Source organism: Phasianus colchicus, chromosome 12 (genome assembly GCF_987193195.1).
Source record: "Phasianus colchicus chromosome 12, bPhaCol1.hap1.1, whole genome shotgun sequence".
NCBI classification, from domain to species: domain Eukaryota; kingdom Metazoa; phylum Chordata; class Aves; order Galliformes; family Phasianidae; genus Phasianus; species Phasianus colchicus.
In genome coordinates this window covers 3,871,689-3,896,902 of record NC_143447.1, presented here as the reverse complement: position 1 = coordinate 3,896,902, position 25,214 = coordinate 3,871,689, and the positions used below count along the sequence as shown (strand labels likewise).

General features: G+C 40.6%; 1 long non-coding RNA gene across 1 annotated transcript in view; it reads left to right on the top strand.

The window, feature by feature from the left end:
- Positions 1-24,884, top strand: part of LOC149916241 (uncharacterized) — a 33,921-nt gene extending 9,037 nt beyond the window's left edge. Inside the window, exons 3-5 of the long non-coding RNA XR_016470267.1 lie at positions 20,255-20,402; positions 22,800-22,967; positions 24,466-24,884. This is a non-coding gene — a long non-coding RNA (uncharacterized LOC149916241). The remainder of the gene's footprint in view (positions 1-20,254; positions 20,403-22,799; positions 22,968-24,465) is intronic.
- The last annotated feature ends 330 nt before the right edge of the window (positions 24,885-25,214 follow it).

Genomic DNA, 25,214 nt, shown 5'->3' with positions numbered 1-25,214 from the left:
AAGAGCTTGACTTCTGGTGCAAACTGCAATAATAAAATGCTCATAAGGGAAAATTATGCAGGAGAATAAAGTAATGCCTTGTTCTTGGATTTGCAAAAACAAACAAACAAACCACCAGTTTTGTAAAGCCATGTGGCTGTAAGACTGTTTTTAATTTTTTTCTGGTTCTATCGCTTGCTGTAGTGACAAAGGCTACCACCTCCTGCAAACCTTGCTGTGCATAGGCTTTGTGAACATTTCCTAAATACGTAACCTCTGGGATTTCCTCTGACCTCCTTCAACTTCAGTCTGTCAGGAAAATCTACAAGACTAGGAAGCCATCTAGAAGAACATTCAAAGTGAGTGATCAAAGTGAAAAAAAAAATTCTTTTTTTTTTCCAAGTCAAAAACAGAGCTCCAGAACTTCCTAACCAATAACCTCTTATCTCAGTGTTGCACATCAGTAGATACTTTTGGAAGCATTTCTATTGCTTTTGTTGATGTTGTTGTTATTTAGAATAGGAACACAAAGTTGATTTTTGATTTTGAAGTATGTAAGGCTTTGAAAGCTCTACCAGTATCCCAAATCATGTTTTTTTTTCCTTTGTCTTACCCAGCATGCCACAGCAAAATTTGTTATTTCCAAGTCAAAGGAAGCAGTTCCTTCTGTCTATTCAGATTTGGTTTCTGTAAGCTCCTTAGTGCCTCTGGTCCTGTCATCTATGCTGTGCAGAAAAGAGTAATCTGTGCTGACATCATATAATTGCCCTGAAGGAAAAATATACTGCGTACCACCAAGTAAAGGGAGAAATGTATCTATAATTTAGGACAATAATGGGGTTTAATTCACAGAGTCTCGTAGCATCTTGCATACTGACAGTTTCTACTATCATTAGCTATGTCTTGGGATTCTGTTATGTGGATGTAATAAGTTACGACTGAAAGGAAATCATTATGGGGACCTCAGTTTTGTAACCGTTTCTAAGGCTTATTATCCCTTGTGGCAGTTGTGCTTTTGAGAACTCAGAAATCATTTGTTTTTCCAAGTGAAAGACCCAGTAGAAATTCTTGATGTTTAAGGGGTGGTGCTGGTTTGGGATAGTTCTGATGAACAACAGGCAGGTCCACCACTATGACAGCAAGCCAGGGTGACCTTATTGAATCAGTGGACTCCTGGCAGTTATTCTCAGTCCCTTGGCCTGTCAAGCCAGTACTCATGGCCCTGCCTTCAGCACAGCACTGCACTGCTACAGAATTCTGCCTTGGCCATGGAACACTCACTCTTCCTTTTCAGGCCTGTGCAACGTCCCTAAGATGCACACAGAGCTGCCTGGGGAGCTCTGTCCTACAGCATGCTTATATGTGGTACAGTATGCCTGTGCAGATGCTTGTATGTACCAAGGAAGCATGCCAGAGCTGAGTTTTGGTGCAAACCACCTAAGGTGGTACCAAGAAAACACAGGAGGTTTGGATGAGCAATTTTGATGCTCCAAAGCCACAGCATAGTATCCTGTCTCTTTGGAGGACTGCTGAGAGTTTCATCCTGCAGCTGTGCTCTCCTCCCATGATTGTCATTCCTGGGCAATTACCAGAAAGGCAGCTTTTTGTGCAGTATCCCTCCACTCTGGGATATTATTCAGGTAGTAATCTGTGGGACATGGTTACAGATGTGCTTTTTAGTTTTAATTTGTATATCTGTTCCTTATGTTTAGCGCATTTCACAAGCATGTCTGTTTACTGGCTTTGCAGTGCTACATATAGTAACAGCTTTTCAAAGTGCTAGAGAAGGATGGATGCTGTCTCTAGGCTGGATTGCACAATAGCCATATATGCTTGGGGACAGACCTCTTCTTCCCCACTGCCAGTGCCTTGTGCAGGCTGAATAAATAACAATGATGTGTTTTGATTAGGCTTTTCAGTCCTGAAAAGCAGAGCCTTTTAAGCCCAGGGTGGCTGTTTCTGTGGATTTTGTGTCAAAAATCTCATATCCTTCTTTCATCATGTAGTTTATAGCTAGTGGTACTCGTGTGCCTTGGCTGTAGTAGTCAACAAGAGCTTTCCCTGTAAAGGCTTTACTTGTGGACACCAGAGCTTCCTATTGAATACGAACACAGCACATCTGGGGCACACATTTGCTAGGCAGCTCAAGTACAGCTAGTCCCAGATTAGGAGATAATGTAAAATGAGAGAGTGAAATTTAGGCAAATCATGTAGGAAATCAATTATAAGGTTAGGATTAGAACGTAGCTCTCAGTTCTCAAAAATTGTTATGTATCTGTGCTGCTTCCTTAGAGAACGGGATGGGTTTGTATCAAATGCAAACCTTCCCAGTTTTTTAGAGAGAAACTTCTTTGATTTTTTCCTCAGTCCTAGCAGGGGGCTGCATCTAGTTTCAGAAGAGCCTGCCAATAAATAAATGAAAGGTTTACTACCCTTTGCATGCTGCTTGCTGTAAGCTTCAGTATCTTCATGCACAGTAGATGGAACGATCGATGCTATTAGTTCTGCACGAGTTAATGTAGGCCCAGGAAAATTCGCTATGTAAGAATTTAAGAATTACATATTTATGTGACAACTGAGATATGTAGATTCTAAAACCAGAACACATTAGCTAGTGTCCTCCCTGCTACAGACCACAGGATTCTTACCTCTCACATCTAACTTTGAGCTAATCTGGAATGTAGTTGTTAAACTTCTGCTTCTTGAATTAGACTTCAGATAATGAAGAAAAATCACTGCTTTAAATGGCAGGGTTGTGATGGTTAATTAGTTTAATTGTTAGAAGTTTTCAACTTATTTCTAGGTTTCAGCTACAGTATAACATTCTGTCCTTGTCAAAGATCCACATGTACTCTGAAATCTCCCCTATTAGGTATATTTTAGACTCTTAGTCCCCTTTTGGTGTCTTTTTAATAAAGCAGAGTCCATTTCATTCTTGAAGTTCTTTTTGTAACTTGTCAAAGTGCTCACAGTTATTGTGTCTTTAGTGTCATGTGATGATCTCACTACACATTCAGTGTATTGCTTCCAATGTTGTTTGATTTTCCCTTGTTTATAAAGGATCATCTTTGTTCCTGTAGTTATTGGCTCCCAGTCTCTGTGTCCTGGGAAGTTGTCCTCAGGTAGTGTTGGTCAAGTGTAGATCATGATGCTGTATGACACATATATTGCCTCTGGTTTAGGAAATAACTTTGTGGACAAGATAGATCTGATTCTGCATGCAGTAGACCAGACTAACTGGGCTGATGAGTCATGCATATAAGGTACTAGCAAACTGTCTTAGTTGGTTAATAGCATACTTAGTACGTGATACGATTCTCCCGAGTAACTGACTTGTGTGTGTGAGATTTATCTGTAGCTGTCCTTATAATCTCTGTCAAATTGCTTTTGTAATATGTCTATCCCAGTGCTATCTATTGTTTATTGTCACATATAATACAGCAGCAATCCTTCAGAATGTGAATGTGAGTTAAATATAAACATATGATGTGTTTGCTTTTCAGTAAAGATAGTGCATTTACAGAATTCAACAGGAACATTACAACTTCTTATATGTAATTGAGAGTCTCTGGAGACTACTATGTCTTGAGTAGCTAAAAATCTGTTTTCAGTGCAGTCTACATTTCCATCTGCTACTTATTTGTTGAAGTAAGAAGCATGCCAGCACGCAAGAGAGCAAAATGAGTCCCATTTTCACTTGGGTAGAACTATATCTGACTTCTTTGGTGATGTCTAATTTGAGGCAATAGGAGTAGTTGGGTTAGAGGGATTGGCACAAAAATAGACAGATCTTTGGTTTGTTTGTTTTTTCATCATTCAAAATAAAATATTTTGATTTTGCATAGGATGTGAACATTGTAGTCACTGAACTGGAGATATTCTGAAGTGCAGTGCTTCCAGCCTCTCATCGCCACTGCTTTGCTTTCCCAAAGCTATTTAAATATTCATATCCTATTTCTAATTCCTCTACTTTGAATGATCACTTTCCAACAGGAGGAGCAGGAAAACTGCCTGGTTTAAGGCATGTGCAGTCATTTGAAATTGAGAGCTAGCTTAGATGTTTCTGCTTGTCCATAACTTGTGTCATAAAAACATGCCCTGCTTTGTAAGGATTTACAAGACTGTTTTTTTTTTTTCTGCCAAAAGAACCCTTGGTTAAGCTTTCAGTTACTTCTAAGTACAATCGGTTAGAGCTGCAAGAATTGGCAGCTGTCAAGGAGAGGTTATTTTTTATCTGAAGACAGCCACTGAATGTGAACATCTGAGAGAAAGGTGAATCTTTTGCAATTAGAGCTTTGTGGTTTGTCCAAAGGACCACATGCATCTTCTGAACTCTCCTGGTGATCTAAGTGCCTTCACTCCTTACAGTTCCAGCAAATGATGTGCTTGGGCTGCTGTCATTGAAATACATAGCTTAGAATGGGAGATAGAAGAGTTTGGAAATTAAGGTGTCAAGAAACAGTTTCTCCAAGGATCAGTTACATTGGCAGAGGGAGGAGGAGAAACTTCCCAGAGAATTTACAATGTGTGGTTCTTTATAAAGCCTAGATACGTCAGGAGGAAAAATAGAAAATGGCTTCAACATTAATGTTTAAAAGGAAAACGGAGCAAAAGACAGTTCAATCTGAATGTTCTCAACCATTTCATGTACAGGATTTTTAAGTATCCCCTAAAGAATGCTTTTATGTCAGCAAATACACACCACAGAAAACAATAGTACTGTATTGGTGATTTAATGCTAGCTATTTTCTTTTTTATAGTTCTGGAGATGGGAGAAAACAAATATTCCTTAATTAGTGATCAGTTGCAGTGAATTTCAGCACACTTACTGATGGATGTAATGAGCAGGCAGCAGCTTTTGCAGCTTCCATTTACATGAGAGGAATGGAGAGAAGCTGTTCTGTTGTGCACAGCTGCATCGCATGATCACCTTCAAGTGGCCCAGAGTAGCAGAGAAATACAACTCCCAGAGGCTGTGCTGGGAGGCTCTGCTTGGTCAGTAAGGGTGGGACTTACTGTGAGATGGACTGAAGAGTGTGATGGTGGTTAGAAAAATATTCTTTTTATTCCTCCTTTAAAGCTGAGTTTTGATACTGGTGACAACTTGGGGTTGTTGTGTTTTTTTTTTTTTTTCCTCAGTTAAGACATAAGCGTGTTGATCAATACAGCATCTTCTGTTAAACTTCCCATTTTGATGAAGGGGTTATGTTCTGTCAGAAAAGTGATTGCTGTTTATCAGTTAGTAAAAATAACTATACTGACATGAGTAGAACCCAGCGATCTGTTCTTTCTGTGTATGTGTCTAGCTTAAGGACATGTGGAGCTGGATTTGCTTCTGCTTCATGTAAAGGTGGGTAGAAAAGTATAAGGAACAAAATGCCTAGATTTTTGAAGCTGGGGGACTTCCTCTTGTTTCTAGATTAAATTTGATTCTCTTGTGTGTTATAAAACTGAAGAAGAAAGAGTAAATGTGAAATGAAGGAATCAGAAGCAAGATGGTATGGGGTTCTCTTTCTGGTCATTTAAAACTAGCATGGATTTCTTGAACTTGTTTGCATTTTTCCTGTATTTTGGAGAGAAGAGGTGGAGGCTTTGTTAGAGATTCATCATTACCTGCTAATTTAAGATGTGAGAAGAGCAAAGATGCTAAAGGCTTTCATAATGCCTGCAGCAACATCCAGGGAAGTGAGACTTGATCAGGAATGTTTTTCTGAATTGAAAAACTTATTTGAAACGCATCACTGAGGTTTTGCTGAGTTCTTGAGAGGGGGAAAAGAAAAAAAGAAATCCACACTAATTCTCACTCTTTATACATGAAAGTTATAATCAGTCTTTTATTTGCATGAAACTAATAGATATTTCTGTTGTTGAGCTACTGACACAGGGAGGCTGTAAAGGGACTGGTGTAGGAGAAGCGGAGCTTAAAGATTATGAATACCTGAGGTTGGGAGTGAAGTTAGGTTTTCAAGTCAACAGAACTCCCTCTCTGTTCTGAAAGCATAACTGTAGATCTTTGTCTGCTGGAGCCATGGAAGACCAAGGGAGATGCTGTTTCTTAGTGTGTGGTGGCTCTAAAGAGGGGCTTCCAGAAAGCTTGTATGCTGTGGAACTGGTCCCTGCTTACAGAGGAGTTACTCCAACCTTCCTGTGATGAAGTGCTTTTCTTGGTGAAACAGGTAGGTTTGGAAGAAAGTGGTAACAGGTGAGCCCAGGATATTAAGATATGTAGCAGCTTATTTTGACTTTTCTATCTCCTTCCTTACGCATATGACCTTATCTGAGGTCAGTTGCTGTGTGATGAGTGGAGAGAAATACCACATTCATAGCTTTCCCAAATTTTGTGCTTAGCTCTTGTACTCAAGGGTGCTGCTATCCTACTTCTCACTACCAGTCTCACACCTGTATGAACTGCTTTGCTGGGGATGCTTCAATGCTGCAGAAGTAGAACTGATGTGAGCATGTGCCCCAGTTAGAATGAAAAGCTGTTTCCAGTTAAAGTGAGAGCAGTGCTGATTATACTGAAGTTATATTATCTGAAGCACATTTGAAAGATGTCAGTCCATCCTGTTTGTCCTGGCCCTTGTGTAATGTCTGGGTATGGGGCAGCAAGACTGTGAGCCAGCAGGGAGCTGCTGATCCCACCAACTCTTCCTTCTAAGCCATTCCACCTGCCTTGAACTTCGGTGTGCAGCTGTGTTCTTCACATGCAGGTTCCTGTGGGTCTTGTTACTCTTTCAAATTATCTTTATAATACTCTTTATTACGTTAAGGGCACTTGCAAAATATTTCAATTGAGTTTTCAATTAAAGCAGGTCAGTGTTTTACTGATGCTGTTTTCAAGCAACTGCAATAAGAGAATCTCCAAGCAGGTGGTACTGAGGAGAAAGACTTCTGTTTGGAAAGGTCATACCTGGAACTTCTCTCTGTTTCATTTATCACAAAAGATAGCAAAACCTAGCAAGTGCCATACAAATAGTGGAAATATTCTGACATGTTGCTGATCTCAATTAATGTTTGGTAACTGCTGGAGACAATGCAGTGCTTTCAAGAACATTTGAAGGGCTGTCCCTGCCCTGTCCTTGAGTTTCAAAAGTTTTTGGGGGTCTCGATGCACAGAAATGTGTTGTGTAGAAGACTTGTTTCCTTGGGAAAAGCTGATTACGTCTTCTAAGTAAAAGACAAATAGTCTGGCTCCTAAGGTATGGCTTCAAAACCAGCTGTGTGTTCTGCTAGAAAGATTGCTGCCCCTATATAGTTTACAGGGGACACAGCATGGAATTGCTTTCTGATGCTTGCGTTGCAATTGACTCCTTGGAGTATGTATTTCTGGGGAGGTCATGTCATGCACTGCTTCCATTTGGCTCAGAGTTGAACAGTGTAATTTGAAGATTCTTTGATGCTGAAGCAGTTAAAAAAAGAAAAAGAAAAAGAAACCAAATTCATCTACCACCATAAGGTATGATGACCTGGCAATTGTTTACTGCTGATAGTTTAAGTCATCTAAAGAACAGGAAGATAGGCAGCCAGGATAGGTTCTGCTCTTTGTTTACAGGGATCAGACAAATGCACTTCAGTAAGCACACATCAGTAGAAGTCTGTAACTGTCACAGTCTCACAGTCAGGCAGTGGAGGAAGCCTGCTATATTGCAGTGGCAACTAATGCTGGAGCTCATGGGTAGCCTTCCTACCTCAGACAAAAAGGCAGGATAAGGTAACTGAACTGATTTTTATCTGCTTAGGAGTGAGTTGTGGAGATGGTGGTTACTTTGTCCGTTTCTCAGTAAAAGTTCAAAGCTTTTAACTTGATGCAGATCCAGATCTAAGATTAAAGGATAAGGAGATGTTAGACACGTTTTGTTTCTTTTTTTTCTGACCTCTATCACTTTATTACCAGCATAACCTGATAAAGGATTTGTGATCATTGTAATGCTCACTGTCTTCCTGGAGACACAGAAGCAAAGGTGGTGAGTGACTGAGCTAGCAGTGCTCTGCCCCTGGCTGCAATTAAAGTCATGTCATTCTGCTTTCTCTCCTCACAGAGGGAGCATACAAGCAAGTTCTCTGTTTTGTGTACAGTTGTCTATTCCTGCTGTGATAAGGAAGGAGAAATTGTGTACTGCACTGTTGGTATTCCCTTAAAGCCTCCTGCTGCTCTGCAGGGGGGAAAAAAAAGAAACCAAATTGAGTGGAAAATGCTTTTTGTCAGTACTGCTTATAATGTTTCAGGAGAGGATGGTTACTTCTCTTCTTGGGATTCTGAGCACAGCAGTAGAGCACGCACTCAATATCATGATCTCTAAATAAGGCCTAGATGCTATTGGTTTCAGGTTTAGGAAGTTCCAGACTCTGCTCTTTTGAGCTGTGCTTTCAAGTCTTGCATAGCTGGGTGTAGGCATTGTGGTACTGCTCTGATCTTTTTCAAAGTCTGCAGCAGCAGCATTTAGTGCTTTAAATCCCTGGCCCCTTTGGATGAAAACCTGCCTAAGAAATCTGTCACTTAGTTTATCTAGATGACTATACATCAAGTTTTGAAGCCTGTCTTGCTGGATTTGTCATCTCATACTGTGTTTGCTTGGGTAGACTGACAGATGTGTACATTAAGATAAATATTTTGGCATGTTTAGCAGCCAGTAAGGTAATTCTTGGTGGGGAGTAAAGAAAAGCATGTCATAGTGTTGTATACATAGTGAGGTGATGCAACTGGGCAAGTCCTATTTGTCTGTGCACAACTTTTTTGCTGCTTAAACATGACTTGTAACTGAAAACAAAATCAAGATATCCCTCCCCTAGAATTTTGTTTGGATTAATTTCTGGGCTTCCCATGCTCTAGAAGGACAAAGCCAGGGAGGCCTTTCTGGGCTTGTTCATGCTTCCAGCCCTACTTCTGCTAGGCTCTTCTGTTTCTACTGCTAACTGCACAGACTTCAAGTCATCAGCATGCTTTGCTTTGGATAAAATTATCACTGAGGTCAATGAAAAGATGAGCCTGGATTTCTGGAAATGTATTTTCTGTTCATCTTGCCTATATTAATTTCTTTCCCTTGCCATTGTCCATGACCTCACTCAAGAATGCTGTGGTTAATTTAGGACTATTCTAGGACGCTGGATTTGTGAAGCAGGTGCTATGGAAAATACATGTTGCTGGATTGCTTTTTTCCTAAACAGTGTGTATGTTAAATACTGGACTAAACCCTTACAGATCAGATGAGTGAGAGGAAGAGAGACTATTTCTAGATGGTATTTTCTTTCCACTGCCTCAGTTTTTGTGTACTTGCTATTTTGCTCTCAACTGGAATCAGAGCATTTGGCATGTTTGATCTTTTCAATCTATTCCAATTACAAAGATTTGAAGTAGCATCCAAAAAAAAGTGCTGATCCTTTCAGGATGGCTCTCAGCAGTCAGCACAGCACTTTGTCACAGCTCTGCTTGCCAGCGTGCTGGCTGCTATATATAGCTCTGCACATGCACGGATTGTGGGAGCCTTGGTGCACAAATAAAAGGAACAAAAATCAATATGTTGCTGACACTGGAAGGATAATGGTGGGTTATACATTTGGTGCTACAGTCAGCTCTCTAGTGTGCAGCAAGATATTTCTAATGCTTTGTAGCAGTAAAAAAGGATTAATATTTAAAATATATATGCCTTTTCTGTTCCGCTTTCCTGAAAGGCATGCAATTATATCTGCTGTTATCCCAGAAGCCTTTAAGAAAATGGGCATGCACTGAGTGTTATGCTGACCTCATTCTTTAAAAAAAATATATATATTCTTTTACTCCATCCGATCTCAGCGTTGCTGGTAGAACTGTCAGATTGTCCTTGTAAAGAGTTATGATGTGAAAGAACTGACATGAACAAAGATAGTGAATATTGGATAATGCCATCTCTAGATGTTCACTTTAAACAGAGTTCCCTGCCATCTGCGTTGGGAAGTTTATTTCTGTGTAGCAAATGCAGAGTCAAAGCAAAAGGATTTTGAAAGTATATTCCCATGGCTTTTGTGCTCCTTACTTGTTCTGATAATGGAATTCTTTAAGTAGTCATATCTGCTTTCAGGATGCTTAGGACTTAAAGGCTGTTGGATGACAAGTCAGTGAGTAATGGAAATAGTGAAATTTGCTCATGTGACTGATATGTTTAGGTCTGTGTTCCAGGCTGTAGGTAAATCACTGCAGCCCACTTAAAACAAACAGCATTAAACAGTTCAAGTCTACTTGTGAATTAAAATTACTTTTTGCTTGTAGTGATATGCAGCAGATACTTTCCTACAATGAAGTGGATGCTCCATGCAGTGTAAATCTTACTATGCTTGCTTCTTAAACTCAAAATCAATGAAGAAATGCCAGTGATTTGCCCTAATCTCTCTGTAACATGCAAATTCCAGTAGTTTACAGATGAAGGGCCAGTAAGTGGCCTTTAGGAGTAGGAACCATAGTTCTGCATGGCATGAGATGAAAGTGCATAGAAGTGGTCAAGGAACTGGAAGAATTCGTAAGCTCTCCTGGCAGAGCAGGGAAGCTGCAGTGGAAGCAGATGAATCACTTTGTAAGTGAAAGCTGGGGATGGTTACAGCACTTCTGAGGGCAGTGACTGAAGGGCATATGCTTAACCCTTGTCCAGAGACTACAGAAATCACTAGTAAGCCTTTGTTTGTCTTCAGGTATTTTCTGCCATGCATGGAGAGGGGTTTCTTAGTATACCAGTAGGACCTAAGCGCTGCATTCTGTCTCTTTTGTGATGTTTTCTCTTGGGGGTAGGTAGCCAGGAGCAAAGGTACTGATCTGGGCTCTCCTTACCCACATATTCATTCTATTGGGAATGCTGCAACTGCTGTTCCTTCGTGCCAGCTCAGTCCTGCCACGTCCATGCAGTCACCCAGTTGCTGTACTGTGAGTGTGCAGTGGTGGGAGGGAATGCTTAGCAAATGTCGCCTACTCTGCTGCTGTACTCAGGCAAGGCAGTTAGCTTGGCTCATTCTGAATCAAATGCATTTTTCTCTAGACAGTAATTGATTATTCTTCCTGAATCAGCAAGCCTTGTAAAAATTGTCCTTAATCTGAAAATTGAAGCAAAAATGCCGGTGTTCCAGATGTAAAGCAAAAAGGTTGCATTTCTTTAGCTATAAATTGATCTGACAGCTCTTTCTGTTCTCAAAGTCTTGAAGGTGTTCTCTCTGAACCAGCATTAGTCCCACTTTAATGCTTCTTTATCCTTTGGAGAAACTCTGCAAGCAGAGCAGTCTGAGCGCGGTGGCTGAGGAGCAGGTGGCAGGGTGTAAGTGGTCAGTGGTGCTGCGAGGCATTTGTGCAGAGCTGGGTGTTGGTTCCTCATGACTGTCAAGCCCAATGGGCATTGTAAGAAACAGCAATGACTGCTCAGAAGTTTCTGCTGTGACCTACCAGCTGGATTTAGGGATTTAAAAATAATGGCACATTGTTTCATCTTCATTAACCATAACCCCCCCCCCAAAAAAAAAAAATACAGGCAGGAAAAGGATATTAGTAGTTAATGTGGGGTTGGAAGAATTGTGCTTGAGCAACCAAAGGTCTTTACTCAGATATCGAATCTCTAGTGGTGTTTGGTAATACACAAGATGGTTAGGGAAGAATGTAAGAAATGTAATACCCAAAATACATGTATATCAGATATCTTTGTAAGGGAAGAACTCCTGTCTTCTGTTTTATTTAATTTTATTCTTAAAAATTCCAAGCATATCTGCCTTTTTTATGGGCTTTTATGGGTATCAAACTAAAATTTTCATGGGTTCATTAATGACAGCTCCCATAGTATTGTCTTCAGGGAGAGCAGTTCAGTCTATTGGTAAGCACACATTCATGTAGTCAGCATTGTTTTAGCCTTGAGTGCAGTACTATGTTTTAAGAATATTCAAATTGAATGCCTTGTATTCAGCATCCTTCTGAAAATCCTTGCAGTCAAACTGAGGGTTAATTATTACCAATTAACTTTACCAAAGCAATTGAGCAGGTGTCTTGTTTAAGTCACTGTAACTGCAAGGCTATCTAGCTTTGAGACACCTTGATTGCATACATACTTTGCACATAGTCACAGATACTTGTGCTGATACTATCCTGCTAGTGATAGTATGGCTTTGTTGAATTTTCTCTGGATTTCAGTGCCCAAATAATGATTGAGGCTAAGGTCCAGGATTTTAAAAATAAAACTTGATTACATCTGTGAATAGCAGATGAGAACCTCCTGTGCTTATTAGCAGATTTCATGTATGTGCACAGGGACAGTACAATCTACTTAAACTCCCTATTTCTATTCTTGTTAGTTAATGCTTTTCTGTGCATTTATAGAAGACTGCATATTTTATTGTGGAAAGTAGGAGGAAATACTGAAAGCTTACTTATGATGATGAGAAAGTGTAACCTTGCTTTTTACATTCAGGTGGCTGCAGTTCAGTATGAAGTGTAATCTTAATACTATGTAGTAGATAGTAGTAGATAATATAGTTGCTCTGTAATTGTTTGTACTGCTAAAATTGATCCAAAACTACTGAGAGGGCAACCAAAAACTAACTTCCTAGGGGCAAGCCTGGTATCTGTAAGGAGTTCTCAATCCTGCATGAATTTCAAAGAACAAAGAAGGCTTGATTGTATCTGTGGCTTTCAAAAGCAAGCATTCTTCTCTCTGTGAAGATGCAGTAAAATAAGAGCAAAACACTAGTGATACCAATTTGCTTATGGAGGTGGTAGAAATGATGTTATTAAGTACAAGATCTGGGTGAAAGAGATGAATTCTTTAGAGTATGAATTTCTTTAAAGGGAACTCAATGTTTTTACAGTAGAAAACAGATTTAAAAGAAAGCCATTTGGAAGGAAAGGTGACTTCTGTGGCCCCTAGCCAACTTAAGTGCAATTTATCATGGCAGCAACTATCCATCAAGCCTGTCTTTTCATGTTAAAAGTCCCTGAAGATATCACACCTCTTAACCCAAACTCCCACGTTTATTTGATACATAGCACTTAATGCTTTGCCATGAATGAAGTCTATTTAATATTTCATAAGTCATTTTGATAAATTATGGAGTCATAGAGTGGCTTAGATTGTAGGTCACCTTAAAGATCATCTCATTCCAACCCCCCTGCCATGGGCATTGTTGCCAGCCGCCACATCAGGCTGCCCAGGATCGCACCCAGCCTGGCCTTGAGTGCCTCTGGAGATGAGATATCCACCAAGCCCTCTGAACAACCTGATCCAGCACCTCACCATCCTGTGAGTAAATAATTTATTCTTAACATCTAACCTAAATCTCCCCTTAGTTAGTTTAAAGCCATTCCCCCTGTCCTATTCATATCAGATCATATAGAAAGTCAGCCCCTCTCCTGCTCATAAGCTCCCTTCAAGTACTGGAAGGCCATAATGAGGTACCTCCCTGGAGTCTTTTCTCCAAGCTAAACAAGCCCAACTCCCTCAGCCTTTCTTCATAGGAGAAGTGCTCCAAATCCGTTCTCATCTTTGTGAATCTCTCTGACTGTTCCAACAGCTCCCCATCCCTTCTGTATTGGGGGCCCCAGGCCTGCACACAGTAGTCCAGATGGAGCCTCATAAGGGCAGAATAGAGGACAATCCCCCTCCTCAGCCTGTTGTCCACCTCACTCTACACCACTGGCCTTCTGGGCTGCAAGAGCACACTGCTGGCTCATGTTAAGTTTTTCATCTTCCAGAACCCCCAAGTCCTTCTCCCCAGTATTGCTCTCAATGAGTTCTTCTCCCAGTCTGTTCTCAGATCTGTGATTGCCTTGATCTGAATGCAATACCTTCCAGCTGGCCGTGTTAAACCTCATTAGATTATTGTGTCCACTTTTTGAGCATGTCCAGATCCCTCTGGATGGTGTTCCTTCCTTCTACTGTATAAAATGTACCACTCAGCTTGTTGTCATTGGCAAACTCACTGAGAGTACACTCAATCCCACTGTCTAAACCCTCCTTTGTTGTTTTGTTCTTACCCAGAGAAGGCTGTATTTGAGGGATGTAAGCCTACTATGAGTCTGCTCATAGCTATTTGTAATGAGCTGCAACTATACATATTTTAAGCAGTGGTTTAACTCTTTTGCACATGTATTCATTACGAGTACAGCTTTACCAAGGACACTTCTAAATCATTCTAGGATATTTGGAAACTCTTCAAATATGGAGCTAGCTAACCTGATCTATTTTTTTAAATCACTTATTTTTAATGAAGTTGTCTATAAATGTGGTCCTTTTCTACCTCCATTTAAGGATGCAGGCAAGTATGTGGCAATACTGATGAGCATGTGCACTGTACTGGAAGTTCCCTCAACATGGAACTACTGTGCCTCAGTGCTGAGCAGCTCAATGGCAGAAAGCATGAGGTTATGGTCTGAGCCTGGGAGGGGTTGCATGAGACCACCAAGTGCCTGCTTGTTGTGAGAACAAATAATTTCCTAGGTTATAATGCTAGCTCATTAACCGTCTCTGCTTTATCCTTTTCAATTACCTAATTTGGAAGTCGATGGCTATGAAATAGGAATTTTCAGTATCTTTTTCAGTGTGTCTCTGGGGAAAATAATTTGAGGGACACAGAGGGAAGGATTCTTGGCAGCACTAATTCACCATTAGCTAACAGTTACATTTGTGGGTATTAATATCATACACAGAAATAATGTGGAGTGACTTAATTCTGTGCTTTATAGTGCTCATGACCTGCTCTGCTTTCTGGTCAGCCCGCATAAAAGCACTTGAAAGAAGAGAGGAAAATACTGGCTCATTTCAGTTGTTTTACCCTTTGAATGATTTACTTTATGAAGCAGAGGTTTGTTTTTCTTTCCTAGCACTGAAGCAGACCAGAGTCACTGCCTTGCTCAAGGCCTTTCAAGTCACATACAGAGCAAATCTGTGTTTCTCGAGCTGCTTTGTAGCTGGTGCCTTTGGCAGTGAAGGCAGATAGTAACAGTGAGGTGGGCAGACCTCAGTAGTATTATGCCCAAGGACCTCACCTGGCCTGTGCTCTGTTGTGGTGTGTGCAGTGCTGCTGGCAGCTAGGCTTAGTTTAGTAGCCAGTATAAATAAGGACAATGAAATTATTGCTGTGATGTGTCACTTGTCACAGTTTATTTTCATGGCTCAGTTGCAGTCTGTTTCATGTTAGCAAGCTCACAGGACTGGCTTGCATTTGACACTGCATTAAGTTACGAGGGACAAAGTCCTTATGACCCTGTGCCCTGTTCCTCCCTGTGCCAGAGAGCTGGATGGGCCATAAATCAGCACCTGAGGGGCTGTAACGTCTGCAATGTGAGAATGAGCCAAAGCTCAATGCTGTTTATCAGGCTGAAGAAGGCAGTGGTTTGGGAGTTCATGTGCTGGTCCCTGTGGGGAGCAGCAGTCCCCTTGGGCTGAGCAGGCAGCTGGGAGGAAATATATATTGAATGACAGCTTAATCCACTGCTGGTTGCTGTCATTTCATACTGCAGGCCATGGAGCTTCAATAGGAAAAAATTCTTACATACAGACCTGCATTTTCTTTATCTGAGGATAAAGAAGTGTTTCTACCTGCCTACGAAAAAATGTTAAGGGTTTTCAGCTGACTGCAGTGCAAAAATGCTCAATTCATCTAATTTATTGCAAAAGTTGTGGCGTGGGTGCTCACCCTAGAGCTCTGTTTTGTAGAGTAGTTGCTCTATAGTAGGAGTTACAAACAAGTGTTGTACTGTTCAGAATACTGCCAATAGATATGAACAAGCTGTCTTACTCATGATTGTATTTATAATACAAAACTTTCAGGTATATTTGGAAGAAGTTAGTTTTATGATGAGAGACTGCTTTTATTTCAGAAATGGCTTATAAGGTCTTTAGTTTAATCCACACACACATGACCAGCAGAAGAGGATTATGCAGTGAGTAATACCCTTTCAGGTCTGCTTGAACCAAGACTCAGGCTGTAAGTCAGGGTGCTGATTGTAGACCTTGCCCTGGTCTGCAGTGTGTTTGGTTCTTTCTTCTTTTTTTTGGGGAGCACCTCAGCCCATCAGCTTTCATTTCCCTTCAGATCGTGAGGAAATCTCATCAGGTTAGGATGCTGGTGCACTGGAAGTCAGATTCTCTTTGAAGTGTTTGTGCAATGCAATCATGATCTTTACTATTAAAATAAACTTTCATTAAATCTGTTGGAATGAGGGGCCTAACTGAGACTCCTCCTAATTTAGGAGCCATTGAAGATAAGCAGGTCCTTCCCCACTGGTGCCAATGATTTTTAATTGGAGCTGAATTTTCAATGCAGTCAGGAATTTTAATTTGCTTTGCTCTGTTGCCTCATTCTCATGGTACATTAGTGTTGCTGGTGTAACTTATCTTCAGGTTTTCCAGCCAAGAGCACTGAGTACTTCTCTTGGCCATGTCATCATAATGCTGGTATGAAATAACCCCTCTGTGCTTGTCAGGGGCTGTGACTCTGACCTTGCAATTGAGGAGTTCCCCCAGTCTAAGTCAGGCAGTAACTATGTGGGGTTTTGTGTCCTTCCCAAGGATTTCAGTTACTGCTCCCAATCAAATACTAAAGGGATGGCTTCAAAAAGAAAAGAAAAGAAAAAGACAAGTATCTTTTGAACATTGCTGTACTGGGTTTAGTCTGGGGCCAAAGAGAGGAAAAGGACTTACTAATGAACAGTGGAAGGAAAAGCAAACATAAGGTGCACTATTCTGTATTACAATGAGGTTCATCCTTGTTAGGCAGCATTTTCCTGTCACAGGAGCAGATAAATTCCAGCGCACTATGATTTTCTGAATATAGACTTGTGTTAGTTCTGTGGATATGAGTACCCATGCTGAACTGTATGCTTTTCTTTGTGCTAATGCTTGCCCAGCTCCTGTGCAGAATATTGAATGTTCTCTCTTTGGACAAGCTTACGACTTGCCTTCAATTTAGTCTCAAGCACTGCAGTCTCGATTAAGTTTTGCAGTAAGTATGTGTAAATTATGCTGTGGATGTTTCAGAGAGCATTTCCGTGCTTAGAGCTCTTGCCTGCTAATCAGTGTGCAGAAATAGCAATACAGCTAGCATCTAATGTTTCTCTTCGTGTCTATTTTGGTTGGCTTCTTTAAATATATGTAACTTTAAATAAACTTGTAATAGCAAGTCCTGCTGCTTTTGTATAAATCTCAGTTTTTGCCTTATTGTGAAAACTGGAAACATGGTGTAGCCTCTCTAGGTTTACCAAATATAAAATGGGGAGGGTTGTACAACATGCAAGTGCTTTCAGGTGTCAGTGTTTCTATGATACTTTTCCATTAGGAAGGGCTTTGGAGAAAAAAAAAAGTTTATTTTTAAGTCAAATACTGGGTCAGTTTTGCCTCAGAGCAGAATTGTGTATACAGAAACTTGTTGGTTGCTCACTTCAGTTTTCTAGTTATTTTTCTATTTATAAAGTGAACGTGCACCTGTGAAGACATTTAATTCTCAGATATCGTTCACTGCATGGATTAGCTTTGTTAATAAACTGTAAGAAACTTTAGAGAGTTTAGCAATGGCTGGAGTGTGGCTCATGAAGGGGGTTGCTAGACATCTAATTTCTGCCTTTGAGTTGTCAAGCATAATGAGCTGCTTTGGTGGGCACCTCTGTGCCTCTCTTAATTGTACAGAATGGTTGTTCAAAATCATTCTGTTCCCCAAGCAGACCGATACACTGGAAGTTAGTTTTCTGTCTTTGTTCTGTATTGTGTATCTCATAACACTGTGGCAGGTTTTCTTGCAACAAATATAGAAATAGTTTTTGCATCTGACTAATGATCCATTTTTCCTTTTCCTTTGCTCGTTCATAACACCACACCTTGAATTAGGTTCTCATAATTTGCATGGATACTGTGTAAATGAACTTTTTGTTAGCCCTATGATGATTAGTATGCGTGGCTTGTATGCTTTGCATGTTGAACTCAATTAAACTTCCCCTTTCTTATTCCTACTACAATCACCTAAGATCCCAAGCAGTGGCAATTCAGCCCAAGTAAGAAGGTGAGCAACACGGTGTCTACAGCAGGTATTGTGGAGGGGATGTCTCCTCAGAAGTCACAGCCCCTGAGCCTGTGCCCCAGCTGACTGTCAGTGGAGCTCTGTTACTCAGGGAAGGTAAATGTAGTTCAGAAAGTTCTCAGAGAGATTGTCTTTGTCTCCAAGACATACACAAACACAGCAATACACAAGTAAGACACACTATTTTCAATCTCTTTCCTCCTAGAGTTCCAGGATAATGAGAGAGTTTGCTATACTTACCCTCTTCTTAAACTGATGATCAAAATGAGGTCTAGATGATACTCCAGGACTCTTTGTAACTCATCTTCTGGCCCTTTAGTCTCTAAGAAGAGGATGTATTGTTTGTTTAAAAAAAAAAAAAAAAGCATTAAAAATTAGCCTCAAATATTTCATTGATCTCTTAATACCAATTGAAAAACCCTCTTGTTTTGTACACAACTCTCAGAAACCAAATCACAGAATCACCAAGGTTGGAAAAGACCTCCAAGATCATCCAGTCCAACCATCCAACCATCACCAATATTTCCCACTAAGCCATGCCTCTCAGTGCAACATCTGACCATCTACTGAGCACCTCCAGAGTCGGTGACTCCACCACCTCCCTGGGCAGCCCATTCCAGCATCTGACCACTCTTTCAGAGAAGTATTTCCTAATGTCCAATCTGAATCTCCCCTGGAGACCTGGGAGAAGAGGCCAACCTCCACCTCGCCAAAACCTCCTTTCAGATAGAGAGCGTCACCTCTGAAATTCCTCTTCTTCAGACTAATCAATCCCAGTTCCCTCAGCCACTTCTCATAAGACTTGTGTTCCAGACCCCTCACAGCTTCACTGCCCTTCTCTGAACATGTTCCAAGACCTCAATGCCTTTCTTGTGTTGAGGGACCCAAAACTGAACACAGTACTTGAGATGTGGCCTATGTCTGTTTTGCAGACGTATCTGTCCTTCAGACTTTCAAGATACCATCTTCCAGCTTTATTCACAACCGTCTTCATGCTCTGGTCCTCTTGGCCTTCTCTCTGAAGAAGGAACATAAATCTCTCTTGCCCTTACCTTGTGCCCTTTGGTGACATATGATCTCATACATCAGGTGCAAATAGAAAACTTTTTATTAACATGGCCAGCTTCAGAGAGGTGGAAAGCAGTTTTGCTGTAGTATGGTGTAACAATATAGCAGGTAGTTTTAATGATGGGGACTATATTAGAAAGACAGCAATCATTTTTCCCTTGCTGTCAAATAATTCAGTAATATATTTGACTTACACCAAGAGTTAACCTTCGTATACAATGACTTCAAATATATATAGGCTTAATAAAATTTCTGATTTGAAAATAGAAGGTAGCTGCCCATCAGCTTCTCACAGACATACACAGAAGAGATGGCAAGTAATTGAGTAGCAAATGTTTCCAGGATGGATACTAACTATCTGTCCATAATTAACTATGACTTTCAGTGTAGGGTCATGCAGTAGCAGCTTAAGTATGAGAATTATGTTGCTACTATTCATGGTAGCTTTTCTAAAAGCATTTCCCTCGAGTTACTGTTCCATTGTTCATTTGTTGCAGTGTCTTAATGAAGTATTTTGTACTCATGTTTATAAATGCATGTCTTAAAGCAGCCACATGAAAATAAGTAATATCAGAAGAGCACAGAGGCAGGAAGGAGTCTTTCTTTTGATAGCCTGTGGCTGAGAGCAGTTGAGGACATGGATTGCTCTTCACTGCACTGTTTGAAATGCAGCAGCATTTAGATGCCCTGGCCAAGGATCAGCTAAACCTGTGTGTGCCTGTGTAAAATGTGCAACTGCTTCTTTAGTCTTATCCTTAGAACATTCTGTCTTCCACTTCCAGAGTTCTTGTGGTGCTGCCTCTGTTTACTCCCACCAGTTTCTCAGGCACAACAGAGAATCACAAAAGCCCAAGCAGAGCCCAATTGATAGAAACTGCTACTGTTGTTATTGCATTTGATATTCAAAGTAACAGATTTATTGATACTGTGCCAGAGAGAAAGTGTTTTTCTGGCTCTCTTGAGTTTAAAATCCAAGTGCCACCTGAATGAGAGCTGCATAGCTCCTTACTGACCAGCTGGTGCATTCTGTTGGTTTATTTTGAAGTTTATTTAACAGCAAATACCATTTCAGAAACTGATCCTAGATTAGTAACTGCATGTTAATGTCCTGGAAAACTGAGGGAAAAGTTAATTTATGGACATGGTATTAAATCACTTTTTACTTTGGGGTTGATCTGAAAGCATTTTCTCTTAATAGATCAGAGGGAAGAGAGTAAAGAAATGGGTGAGATCTGGTGCATGGAGGGAGAAAGGAAGTGAATGATAAGGTGACAACTTTGGAAGAAAGCTGAAGGATGAGGACTGGTTGTAGTAGGTACTGCAGGACCTATAGGCAAGATCACAAGGTAAGGCAAAATATGGAAAATTAGTTGTTAATGGAGGGAGCTGGGTGGTTGTTTCTTGGCGCCTTTGAAATATATAGCTTCCCTCACAAGTATCTAGTTCCTTTCAGGAAGAACAATTCTGTTATCACCTTAAAGCCTCATTTTGGCCTCAGTCTGCATTTACTATGGTATCATGGAAGCCACAGTTAACCCTCCTGCCTCTTTTCTCACTGTTTTTCCAAAAGACTATCTCTGCAGTGGCAGCTCTTGTGCAGCATTCTTCCTTTTGGCTTTGGGGCATTCCCAGCAACACTATAAATAATGCATCAGGACTGTCTGTCTTAATCACAGAAGATAAATCAGAAAGTTATTGGAGGAAGTTCTAAGCTTTTATTTCTCTCTCTCTCTGTTCGTATCCTCTCAAGTCCTTCAGAGACCCATGTGGATATTTGTTTTTCTATGAGTACCTAATCACTAAAGCAGGATATCTTTTTTCTCAGTATTTTTGAATATGAGGAATGAAGTTTCTTGTGTTTCAACCTTTTTAGGAAAGGTCTAATCTGATTTCATCTGTGACTGAGAAGTGTTGATTTCTTTGTAGTTCTGTAAGGTGAAAACAGAATAAAGGAAGGATGGACTAGTTCCCAGGGCTGTAAGAACCTTTCATGGACTCCTAAGAGCTTGGTGAGAGGTTTTCTGCAGTGAAGTTCAGCCAAACTTTAAAACTTATGTTAGCAAATAATTTAGCTCCTTTATGATGCCTGTACTTGGAAGCCAGGTCCAAGTGCGCAGCTTCAGTAAATGCAGACTCCTAGTTATTCTAGGGAGATCGCTTTATGCATGCTTTTCTAAATCCTTCATTTGAATTGTGTTTTAGTATGGTTTATTTGATGAATAGTGTAAACCAAGATGGTTGAAGTAGATGGTATTAATTATACAATATGGGGAGAACTTGAAAAACTTAAGGATTGAGGACCCATACTACAATACTGGAGGGTCCATTCAGCTGTGAGTAAGACGGAAGCTCTTAATTGAATGCTGAGGAGAATCCTTGTTGTGCAGTGACCTCTACAGCTAGAGGGATGATAACAGCTGCTTTTAGCTTATTTGCTGCTCCGTGACTGGCTTCTGCAGTTGCAACCCACATGTCAAAATCAATCTATGTAACTGCTGTAGGAAGACCCAAGGGGGGTTCAAATAAAATAAAACTTGTACCAACCTGTCCCCATTTTGTTACTGAATGAGAATCACGAGATACTTTATATGATCTATTGACATCAGTGTTTTTAACAACAACAACAAAAAAAAAAACAATACAAAAGCATGGATTATTCATTTATGATTTAAAACTTGTTAGGGAAGACTTCCCACTGGCAAACTTTGGTATGTGAAATGTAGAGCTCGATATAGGCATAGTTCTTCCAGAAGTTTAGCTGTGAATTATTGTGCATTAAACTTTTCCTACTTACTGAATTTTGTCTTTCATGACTTCTTATTTTCAGTGCAGAGGTTTTGTGTTTCTCTTTTAATGATTAAAAAAAGTAATAAAATGATATGCTGTTAATATAGAGGAAAAAAGGAAATCAACCTCCCTGTGAGGCATTTATTCATCAATTAAAGATGAGATCTCAATTTGCAGATTATATATCTGTAGTGAGTGTGTGACACAGTGAGTATTCTGGATGGTGTACAATCCATTGACAGATCAGAATGCTGGATGGACTTGCCTAAAAAGCTCCAGCCCCTACTAGGTTGCTTCCCTGAGAGCAGGCCAGTAAGTATCCCGATAAACAGAATTGTAGGATGATATGAGGTGAGCCTGGTTTTTTTCCTTCCAAAACCAGAAGCAATTACTGTTTCAACATGCATACTTATTTTTTTCTTCCAGCAAATCTTGTTTAAGACATACAGAGAGAAATGGAGAAGTAGGAAAAGTATTTATCAAAGGTGCTGCTTGACATGCATCAAATGTTATCAACTTCAGCAGGGGTCCAGAGGTGCACAGTGCCTCATAGTTTAAGGCCACTCAGTTTTTCATTCCATAACTTATTATGGGGGGGAGGAAAAAACCAAACATTTTTCACCAAGTAAATATAACAAGTAAGCAAAAAGAGAATCTGGTGAAGCAGGTGTGTGATACTGTCAAGGGCTCAATTATGCATCAGTGGATTCAATTTATAGAGCAGAGAGGACCAGTTTTGGACTAAGTCAGTTTCCCATACAGAGCATTAAAGCATGCACTGATAGAATGAATTAAATGAAGTGCTAGCCAGAAGTCACTTCTTCCAAAAGTCTATGATAAATCTTTTCCAGCTGTGTTCTAAGTGGGCAGTTTGTGCATAACTTGCTGGATGGTGCAGATGATATAATGTATAGGACTTAAGAGCATCAAAAGCCATCTTTGTCTGCTTTTCTTAGTTACAGGACCAAGAAAATCAGTGAGCAAATGAGTGCTTCCCTTGCTCTTGGTGCCACACAAGTTGCTTTGATACACACTAAACTGTGAGAGAGGAAGTAAGTTTTGAGGATCCTGAATGAAGCCAATTGCATTCCTACTTGCTTTTGTGTGCCAGTAAAAGCTTTTAGGTAACTATGGTCTTCCTACTTACGACCCTATGATATCAACCCTTGTTGCAGACAGCCCAGTCTGGGCTCTCAATTACTCCTTTATGGGTTTGTATGTCTGCTTATGGTTGCTCCCTTACTCCTGTTGGAAGCTGAATTATCTTCCTCAACCACCTAACCAACTTGGAGTCTTTTGCTTTTCTATGGGAAAACCTCTTACAGAAGGTAAATGCAAGCAGATATCATTAGACTTCCCCCCCCCCCCCACTTAAAATATGTGCTGCAGGGGAGCAAAGAGTTGCAATCAAACTGTCTTGAGTGCTTAGGTTGGATTGAGGCCACATCTTAAGTCTTAGATTATTAAACAGTGATCTACTACCACAAGAAAGGAAGCAATATGCATTTATCTCTGGTGTGTTCTGCTTGGAAAGCTCCTATCAACTCGTATTAGCTGACATGAGATGAGCAGAGTTATGGTGAAGGGCCCTTTTCCATGGCCTTCTACAAAGCTCACCCAAAGTGTTGGGGCTTTGGATCTTTTTCCCACCTACTTCATCCCACTGAGTTCCCATTTCCATCAGAGGTTGATGGATGCTGGAAGATGTGTTAAAACTTTACTTTTTGTGCTGAGCAGCCTGTACTGCCTGTGATCTGAGGGTGAGGTTGATTGCAGTGTGTTCTGCAGATATTTTTCAGATGACTGTTAGCAGAGCTGCAGGCTGCCACGGCTCACTCCATTGACTCTCAGTTGCATTTCCAATTTTCTTTGCGTGAAGGCTCTATTTATCACAAGCAGCCATTCCACTGGCCATTAATTCTTACAGACTGGTTGATTGACTGATCTTCCTGTGCTGCGTCACTTAACGGGATTAGCAGAAAGGCAAGAAACTTCTCACATGCTGACTTAAAATAAATAAATAAAAAGCTGAGTTAAAAATACGAAAAAAAAAAAAGCCCAAACTGATATCCAGTTTGTCAGGACTTGCACAATGAGTTCACCTCTGAGTTACCTAAAATCATATTTGGCTGGTTGCCCCTTAACAGACCAATTGTCATTTTGATTGACAGCCCTACAGCAGAGCATAGCGGAGCTGCTGTAAATTTTATGAAGGTGCAGTGACAGGGCAGGCTGGCTCAGGGCTGTCGTCAGGGTACATCCTGACTGCACAGTGAGTGTGGGCCAAAGGCTGTGCTCCAGTCCGGCCCCATCAGAGACTGCATGCTCCCTGCACACGTCCATCTGAGATGGACTCAGGGCCATGCTGGGAGGCACTGTGAACTAAAATGCCAACCTGCCTGCAGTGCTGAACAGGGCAGATGTGTCATGTCTGCTGCCCCTAGCGCTGAGAGAGCACAAGCAAAATTAGCCTGAGTAAAGAAGGAAAGGGTCATGTTGTTAGTAAATTTGGATATGGCTAGAGACTGAAAAATCACACAGGAAAAGCTATAGAACTGTTTTGCAGAAATCTGATTCCTTGAATTTGAATAAAACTTAAAATTATTTTCACACTCCTGGCAGGAGAGTATTTCCATGTTTGTAGAATGGTGTAGCAGGTGTTCATGTGGCACTGGGTGCACAAGACCAAGAGATCCAGGAACCATACGAGCAGACGGAGGCAATGACCTTCTGTTTGAATGTAGAGAAGGTGACAAGTGGGAAAAGCCTCTCCAAGGAGGAAATGTATGAAACTGCAAAACAAATATTCTGAGATTTTTGAGGTAAATGATTGTTTTTCATGTCACTTGGGCTTCAACAAGTTTGTTCCTAACACTTCAGGTATTCAGAATACCCAAACATGGCGAATATGTGGTGGTCTTGTCCTTTTGGTAACATCAGCACTGAGGCCAAAGACAAAAGCAGAGAGGATTGCTGCCACCCAGAGGGGCTCTGTCTGTGTTAGGAGGCACTAAGTGAGCTTTTTGGGCAAGGGAAGCAGCCTCTGGGAATTTCATGATGTTCCTGTTTTCCTCACAGAAACACTCAATAGATTCAATTTTGCTTTCCTTTTTATCTTTCTTATGAAGATGAGAAAATATTTTCTTACACTTGACTATCAAGTGAAATGTTCTCTCAGCATTAGTTTTCTTTTTGCACCTTGAGTCTTGTTACCATCAGCTCCTAATCAGCAGGGCAGCTGTAATGCTTTCCTTTTGCTGATTTTGTGAAAACAGTTATGCTGTAACTCAGAAGGCAGCAGTGCTTGTGGGATTTCCCTTAGCCTTAAGGACAGAACCAGTTCTGAATTGGTCTTTTTTCATGTAACACTA